The sequence below is a fragment of the Amphibalanus amphitrite genome, unplaced genomic scaffold (genome assembly GCF_019059575.1).
Source record: "Amphibalanus amphitrite isolate SeventyFive unplaced genomic scaffold, NRLGWU_Aamphi_draft 000668F_arrow, whole genome shotgun sequence".
In the NCBI taxonomy this organism is placed as follows: domain Eukaryota; kingdom Metazoa; phylum Arthropoda; class Thecostraca; order Balanomorpha; family Balanidae; genus Amphibalanus; species Amphibalanus amphitrite.
In genome coordinates this window covers 112,475-121,088 of record NW_024882162.1, presented here as the reverse complement: position 1 = coordinate 121,088, position 8,614 = coordinate 112,475, and the positions used below count along the sequence as shown (strand labels likewise).

Here is an 8,614-nt window from a genome sequence, read left to right as displayed (position 1 = left end):
GAACAGCGCGTCACCTATAGGCAGAATTGGGAACCATGAACCTAATCATAGATGTCAGGACAATCGTTTCTCTGCGGAAGCCAGACGTGGCTTACTCAGTTTGGCTACGGCCTACGGATCACCTTATGTGATTCGTGGTTTGGCGAATATGACACCTGTCAATCACTTTCAAAGTTCCTGGTATAGACCTGTGCGATCGAATGGACAAGCTTATCATGAAATGCATCGGCCCAATAATTAATTTTACCGTTCTGCATCACGCGTGCCAACCAATCGTACCCCACCGATGAATCCGCATGATCCATCACTTCTGCAAACGATCCATCCAGTAGGGGAGAGTGGGGTAAGATGCCCAGGGTGGGAAAGACGCCCCACCCCCTCTAGCGGCGAAACAAAGAATTGAACCCGGAAATTAATGTTCTTAGCGTAAAGCGGAAGCCTGCCTTGTTAACACGCGCAGTGGAAGGGTTGCGAGTACTACGCCCAGTGGAAGGGGGGGGGGCGGATGTCGCCCCCCCTAAGATCTCAGCTCCCACTGGAGCTAGAAAGACGAAATTTGGAGGGTAGGTGAAGGCCATGGGGAACTCTGTTGTGTGTGAATTTCATGACCCTAGGTCAATATCTTCAAGGTCAAATGAGGTCAAATGTGGTCAAATCTGCCATATTAGCGACTTTTTTGCGTTTACACTCCGATAACTCAAAAAGTTACCGGCCGATTTTTTTTAAATTTTTCACTATACGAAAGAACAAACATTTGTGAGTATGTATGGTGAATTTCTAGATAATCCAACAATAAATATGGCAGTTAGAAGCCTGCTAAGGGTAAGATGTCGCCGGCTGAAGCGGCATCGGCCGACGCGGGAAACGCGGCAATCACAATTTTGTGTTTACACACTCATAACTCAAGTTGTTACCGGCCGATTTTCAAAATTCTTTGACCATATGATTGCCTGTACATTTCTCAGTCTTCTCACCGAATTTGACACGAATCTAATATAATCAGCGGTAAGGAGCGCGCAGGGGCGGCGGATTCGGGGGGGCAGGGGGGGCAGCTGCCCCCCCTGGCAAACTCGTGGGGGGGCAAAAATATCTTTTTGCCCCCCCATAATTTGTGACATAACTTAGACAAGAAACCATATACCTGATAATTCTGTTCGATCATCTGAAGATGTAACCAGATGAGCTATACCTTATCATACGTTGCCTTTCTTAAATGACAAGCGTTCGCATTCAATTGAAGTTTTCCTCTCTTCAACCTAGTTTTGGAGGCATTATAAGCGTCAACGTGACGCAGCGCGGCAACCCAGGCCTTCAGTGACCGCTTACAGGGGCGACAGATACGGGGCGGTAGAGGAGACATCGTTCCCTAAGAAACTTTTGGAGGAGGGGCAAACGTAGTATTCTTGCCCCTCCATAATTTGTGCCCTCAACATGAGGAAAATTTACATAACCTGATAGTGCAGCTATGCGCTCCTACAGTTTGTCCAACGGTGCCTTTTGAATATGTGTAAATGCTAACCATTTCCGCTTTATAGCTTTTTTTCTTTTCAGATTCGGTTTAGAGATATTTTAAGTGTGCAAGAGACGCAACTCATACCTTCAGTGGTCGTTTGCCGCTATTTTGTACTGTACCTATGTACATAAATGCCAAATCGCAAGCGAGCGGAGACGGAAGGGCTAGCCATTCGCTTGCGGGTAGTTGACTGTTGAGCGCTCGTAATAAGTCACACCCCTGATTTTTTTTTCGAGCGCAACAGTTTCCAGTGTATAAAATGGTAAACGCCGAGGTCGTACACATTGACCACATTGACCAATGCACGGTATGACACCCAGAGGCCAGTCATCAGAGATCTGCTTTGGGCATTCGGAGTTTTGTGTGGGGCCAGTGAAAAACTGGATGTTCACAGTTCAGTATCCGCTTTATTTCAGTGTTCACTATTAATTGAGTAAAAATTAATGTTGGGAACTTTTGAGGGCTAGGGCACTGATCATAAGTGGGCCCCCTCTGGCTAAAGGCTGGCTATAGAATACAGAGCATCGAACACGAAAGCAAAATCTAAGGCATTTTGGAAAAATGAGCATGCCCCGCAGCGTCCGATAACCACCACCTTCTAGTGGATCATGCCAACGGGGTCCAAGTCTATAAGGGCACGATAGCACTAACCTTGTCTCACTTTTCGTTGAAGTCTGTTCCGAATGGTTTCGGCTACAGACTGGCTGCACTGAGTTCGTTTGGTATGTGCATGCTGTAATTAAAGCCACCTGAGGCGCCCCATGACACCATGGCTGAAGCTGGGTTGGAAATGCTTCGTCTTTGCAGATATCACTGGCCGCTGATTCTCGAGTGCCTGGACCGGTAGATGTCGTGGTAAAATTTGGTGTGATAATTTGGACCTTACCGCAGTCAGCGCACCCTAGAGCCCTAATAAGGAAACGCCCCACCCAGAGCTTCTGGATTCTCGTTCCAGTCCACCGTTCCTTCACCCTAGCCCGCCGCCGCGCTCCCTCACCTCAGCCCTCCGTTCCCAGCTTAACGAGCGTTTGGGCCTTAGCGTTTAGGCTTACTGTATAAACCCATCGAGACAACCCGTCTCCGTGAGCTTAGTTGGCGAACCTGCCTTGGGGTGGGTTTCTGGCGGATCGCTGTCCCAATAGGTTTAGATGCGACCGACTGTCTCTGAATGTTTGAGCGGTCTCCTCCCGCTGTGAGCTAGTTTCAGTTGATATCTGTCTCAGAAATACTTTAAAGGAAGGTTAAACGGAAATCGAACGTAAACTGAACAGAGTAAATGATAACGAGTTACCTCGTTAAAGAATAGCGCTCGCCTACTTCAAAAGGTTTGGCACCGTTCTTCAACATCTGATATGCGATCGGGTTATGGCACAATTTTTCCCATTGGAGCTTTTTTTCTAATACAGCAATACGAAAATCGTTACGTCGTCCACTGGCGGATCCAGGGAGCGGGCATTTAAAGCATTACTCCCCCTCCCCCTGCATCGCCCGAAATAGACAAAACGTACCTTATGTTTCCTAATAATAAATCTTTTATCAGGAATTTTTTGCTTTATACTGTTCAGCAGTATAAAGAAATCGGAATCCGAGCAGTTTTTTTTAATTTAGACACTTTTTGGGGGGTATCCCCTACAGCGTCGAAAACGCCTTTCTGGATCCGTCTATGACATCATCTCGACTGGGATCTTGCCCCCCCACGCCAAAATCGAATCCGCCGCCACTGGGAGCGCGATGTAAAGACGGAGCCGTCCCGCCCCGGCACAGTCTACAATTCAGGCGGCGCGTAACGGCTAGCGCCGGCCGCCGCGCCGCCGCGCCGCCGCAGCGGCAGGATATTTGACTTTACACCGCTATTACTAGAAAAGTTGTGAACCGATTTTCTTGCTTCTTGCACGAGAAGATCCGCAATTCAATTCTGGACAGGTAGCCGAAATTTCACATTCATATTATGCTTGTGGCGCGAGTTATTGGCGAAAAACAGGAGGGGTGGGCGAAATCCGCCCCCCCCCCCTTCCACTGCGCGTGTTAACTGCACAAAAATTTGCGAAGCTCAGTTGGGCAACGGCTGGCTGGTGAATGCATGTTTTTTATTTGCTGCTTTCGAAAAATATTTTGGTGTCAAAACATTGTAAATATCAAAGAAGGTAGATAATTTTTGCGTCCCTTGCTATAGTCGTGATACATTAACATGCGTGTACTGTGTCCCAAACAGTTTGTTTCAGGGTGTAGTTTTATGGCTAACAACTTGTACTGATTTAATGTTACTTCGGTACCTTGGGGTAAGATGCCCCCTGTCCTGATGGGGAAAGACGCCCCCCTAAATCCGTAGGCTGTCCTTCAAGCAGCCCGTCAAATCATTTATTACATGCTTGTGATGAGAGACAAAAGCCGATCTGAGACTAATGAGAGTCCAATACGGTCGGGTGCTCCTCATGCCGGTCTCTCGGCCCACACAGCGACTTTTTGGGCGGCATCTGACTCTGAGAGCCCTCACGACGGCCTCTGTGGACCCCATTATTGGCTCCAGGGCCCCTCACGACATCCTTTGAGGGCTCCCACGTTGGCTCCACGGGCCGTGCTGGCATCTGAGGTCCCCACGATGGGCTCGAGGGCCCTCAAGCATCATGAAGACCTATAAGGGCCCCACAGTGGTCTCCGAACGCCACCACGGAAGCTTGTTTGGCCGCGCTGGACTATGATGACCCTAACGATGACCTCTGAAGCCCCTTACGACCACTTTTGAGGGCCCTTACGATGACGTTTGGTGTCTACTGCAGGCTCGAAGGGACTACTGATTCGTTCAGGCGATTCACGTGCCCATTTATGTCACTTATAGTGCAGGGGGCATCTTCCCCAACGCCAGGGGGCGTCTTTCCCACCCTGTGGGGTAAGATGCCCCCTTTGACTTCTTCAGGAAAATGCTTAATAGCAAAAACAGTTATCATATTTCAGGCACGAAAGTGTGATATTTTTGGAGAAAAATGATGTCGGCTTCCGTTGAAACTCAAAGTTTTTGCTTTCCGATCGTCATTTTCGAATAATATATGACATAGTAAAACCCTGGGCATCTTTCCCCACTCTCCCCTACTTTTCAACCGTAATAACACACTAATCATACCACAGCTGTGGTATGATTCCTGTGCACAGGAAAGGATCACTGAAAAGATAGTGTATTAAGCTGCTCAAAGCGCATCACATCTAAGACAATCACAGTTTTTATCTCCGTGTGCTTCTGGACACCGGCAAGGCTCTGGTAAATGCAGGGGGCATAAATCCGGCACTCGATTATTGCTCGGTATCTCGACACGCAGCATGACATCATACGTCCCATTCAACAAAACACCTTACTCCACGCATCTCACGCGACATAAAAAAGATGCTTCGCTTGGTGATCGAGACGATAAAGCTGTAAAAGTTGTTGGACAGTGACTACATAACATTTCTAATAAAGGCAGTTGAGATAAGCAGCACTGGCGCTTTATATCACAATCAGAACAAGATTAAAGCACACCGGTCTGGCTTTGTCTGGCCCAGGCACAATAGGTCTAGACTAGTCTAAAGAGGTATACGATAGCCACATTCCGCATGTACTCGTAATATGTACAAAACGTTACATCTGGCTCACATATCCCCGATCTACATGATCAAGTGCACAGAAATTCACTGGCCTCTTTGGTAGCCGCCATCGGTGACGGTCAGATCTTACTTCATTAGTGCTTCTTGTCTCCATAAGGTAGTCAACACTATGTCAGGCTGCAGGCTGCAGGGATGCCGCGGTCAGATCTCAGTCCAAAACAGACGTCTTCATCAGCTTATTGTCTACAGTGCCGACTGTAAAACGACATCGCCTCACTTCTTACGGATACGGATCCCCCGTCTCAATCTGTGGTCACCGGCAGACTGTACCTGGCCGTTTTTCATTCCTTCCTTATAAACCTCTCTGCTGGCCTTTGTTAAACCGTAAGGCAGTCAGGTCATTAGCCATTCCTTTCGCACCCGGCTGTTAGCACTTAGCACCATCGGCCACTATTAGACCGTAAGTCAGTCAGGCCATAAGCCATTCTTTGCGCACCTCTCTGTTAGCACCATTGACTTCTGCTAGACGGTAAGGCAGTCAGGCCTTATTCACTCTTTGCGCACCTCCCTGTTACCATCAGCCACTGTTTCAGTGTAGGGCGGCGGCGGGTCAGTCTGTCTGTCCGTCATCACCGAGCTGTAGTCTGGCGGCGGACTGTCTCGACCACCGCTCGCAGGCGGAGCGGGGATCACGGGCGGAACATGAACCACGGGCGGAACATGGATCACAGGCGGAACGTGGATCACAGACGGGCCATCCGCCGAGGTGTAGCTCGGGCGCTCCGGCGACCGGCGCTCACCCGCAGTTTTGGTGTAAAAGATGAATGCCGCCACCACCATCATAATGACACCCACTGCCGTAAAAATGAAGGTGAGTCCACTCGTGGATCCTCCGTAGAAAAAGATTCGTACAGCTGCTCCAAGAATTATAACAACTATTCCAAACACCACACATTTCATGTCGATTGTTTGTTGCGCCCTCGCCAAGCAGGATTCTAAGGTAATGCCTTCTCGGGCAGCGTTGTTCTCCACCACGCTAACATGAATACCAACACGATGTTGCTGGTTTGGTTCTTCGGGGTCAGCGACCCTTGACCCTTGAGCCATACCTCCATTCATTGCTGGTCCAGGCTCTTGTGTCACTGGCATTACCACTAGTCTATCAACATTACTTATCTCTCATTACTGGCTCTGGAGTCTGGAACGATCTGAGCTTCTCACCACCCAGCATCCCTCTGCCGAGGTTTTCCTCCTCTCCACTCACTGTGGATAAGAGACACAGTGGATAAGAGACACATGAGCAGTGATCCAACAGGCACCCATAAGTAGATCCAAAGGAACAGAAGATATATGGCCATCAGACTTCCCTCCCCCCCCATAAAAAGCTAGTGTATAAACTACAAAATGTAAAGTGATTTGTAGTGCATTGTAGTGCAAAATGCAAAGTGATTATAAACTATAAAGTCAAGCCCCTTATAGCCCTAGTCTCAAGTCTGAAAGATAATAGTTGGAAAATGGTATATAGATAACTAGTAGGAGAATGCAATATTTGAATGACAATGGTATAAAAAAATAACAAAAAAGTTACTAGTTCCATCTTACTGAGAATTTTTGAATCCCTTGCTCTAGAATTCTTTTCATTCAATCTGGAATGTCCCAAACCAACAGCTTAAAATCAATGTTTAGGTCAGGCCCTACAAAGACTGGCTTGAGTCATGAGTGCCTATTGTTTGGACTTGAGAATGGGATCAAGATCAAACTAGCAAACACTGCAACCCTTACATGCATTCAAACATTTACCTACCTTTGCTTTGTTTATATGAGCCTTTTAACATTAAGACAATCATACAATAACCTGGACTCGATAGTACACATACGTGCATGCAAGACTTTCATTGGCATTTTTGGATTACTTGTATCATTTATTTAATTTTATAAATACATGTTATTTGCCAGTACGTACGGGCAGTAGCCAGTAACCATTACAACATCAAAATGACTAGGCATGAACGTCTCACGATAAAGGAACTAATTACTTCTGAATCATGAATCTATTTCAATTTTATGAATTCCTCTAGTCGTAAAGTTTCTTTTCATTCTCTGAGAAGTGAGAACTACCCATGACATGACCCAAACAATTTAGAATAGGTATGCAAACCACAGACAAATATGCAACAATGCCCTAAATCGGTCACTCATTTATAGATTCTAAAAGTCATGGAAAAAATACATGATATTGTTATGCATGTAACAAAAATTGAAACATAAGTCATAATGGCTTGACCTGTGACAACATCTTCAAAATGATAACCGGACAGAAGGCCCTAAAAACATAAGCAACCGACATATAAACAAACGAACAGTGAAATGTTGCTAAAGTGACGCACTTGTTACAAAACACTGCAGTTGCCTTAAAATGCAGACATATTTTTAGCTGCCAAGTATAAAAGAATGTAATCATTCGACAGTAAACAAATAATTGGAAAATGTGTTACGTTACGACAAAGCAACACACATCCGCATATTGCACTGGTGGACGTATAGGCAATAGGGGACATTTTGGCCATTTGCTCCAAGATCTCTTTGCTAATTTGCTCCTCTCGCAGCGTCCAAAATCGTTGTTATTGATAGATATTATTTAGTAGCAACTCGCAACAATCATGTAAGCCACGCCATTCACTATAACTCTAACCTTTACCACCTTTGGACATTTTCTACCGAGAATGCTGTTAGTTCCAGTCCGGACGGGACGGCCCTATTTATCACTATCATTTATGAACGCGGCTTCGTGCGGGTTACACCAAGTATGTGCGTTTCGGCGTTCGCGTTGTGTATTTCGTATCCGTAAGTGTGTGCGTTTTCTTATGTAGGTATTTCTTGTGTTATCTTCAACCAGCTCGGACTCGGAATTTAATCGCCATGCCGAATGTGGATTGCTCTTGATCGTCAATACCTACATAGGGGAGATCCGTGTAAGACGCCCAGGGTCGGTAAGAGGCCCCATCGCTTTTTTTACCAAACCAATAATGTTATTTATTTTTTAATGTTCTTGTAAAGCAGAAGCCCTCTTGAAACAACAACTCACGAAACCTGAGGTATCAGGTGCGTCGCAGCGACTTTTGGTAAGCCTGTTTCTGTTTTTGCCCCTTTACTTGCTAGATATATGCATCTTTATCACCCTTATATATCTGAAAAACAATGACTATCAAATGCAATCTTATCTCATCGAAATTGTCACATGTTAGCTTCAGAATAGACCATGTTCTGGTGCGCTGCAAATGTCTCATAAACCATAAATATTGTGACGTTACAACACTGCATTTTTTTAAGAGGCCCTCCCTTCGAGGATTATAAAACGCCCCCCCGATAAAAAACGCCCCCGATGCTAAAACGCCTGCACCTGCGGCAGGCGTGGCATTCTTTTTTCAAGGAGTTTGTTTTTGTTTCTTTTTTTCTGTTTCTTTTTCTAGAGGTAATAGGTACAATTTTCGTTGGTCATCAGCGTTTGGTTGTGATAGTTTTCGC

General features: G+C 46.1%; 1 long non-coding RNA gene across 1 annotated transcript; it reads right to left on the bottom strand.

The window, feature by feature from the left end:
* Positions 1 to 4,667: 4,667 nt before the first annotated feature.
* Positions 4,668 to 7,442, bottom strand: LOC122364314. Its single transcript, XR_006253539.1, has 2 exons — positions 7,374 to 7,442; positions 4,668 to 6,352 (listed from the first exon to the last, which is right to left on the bottom strand). It is a non-coding gene; the product is annotated as an uncharacterized LOC122364314 (long non-coding RNA).
* Positions 7,443 to 8,614: the final 1,172 nt, after the last annotated feature.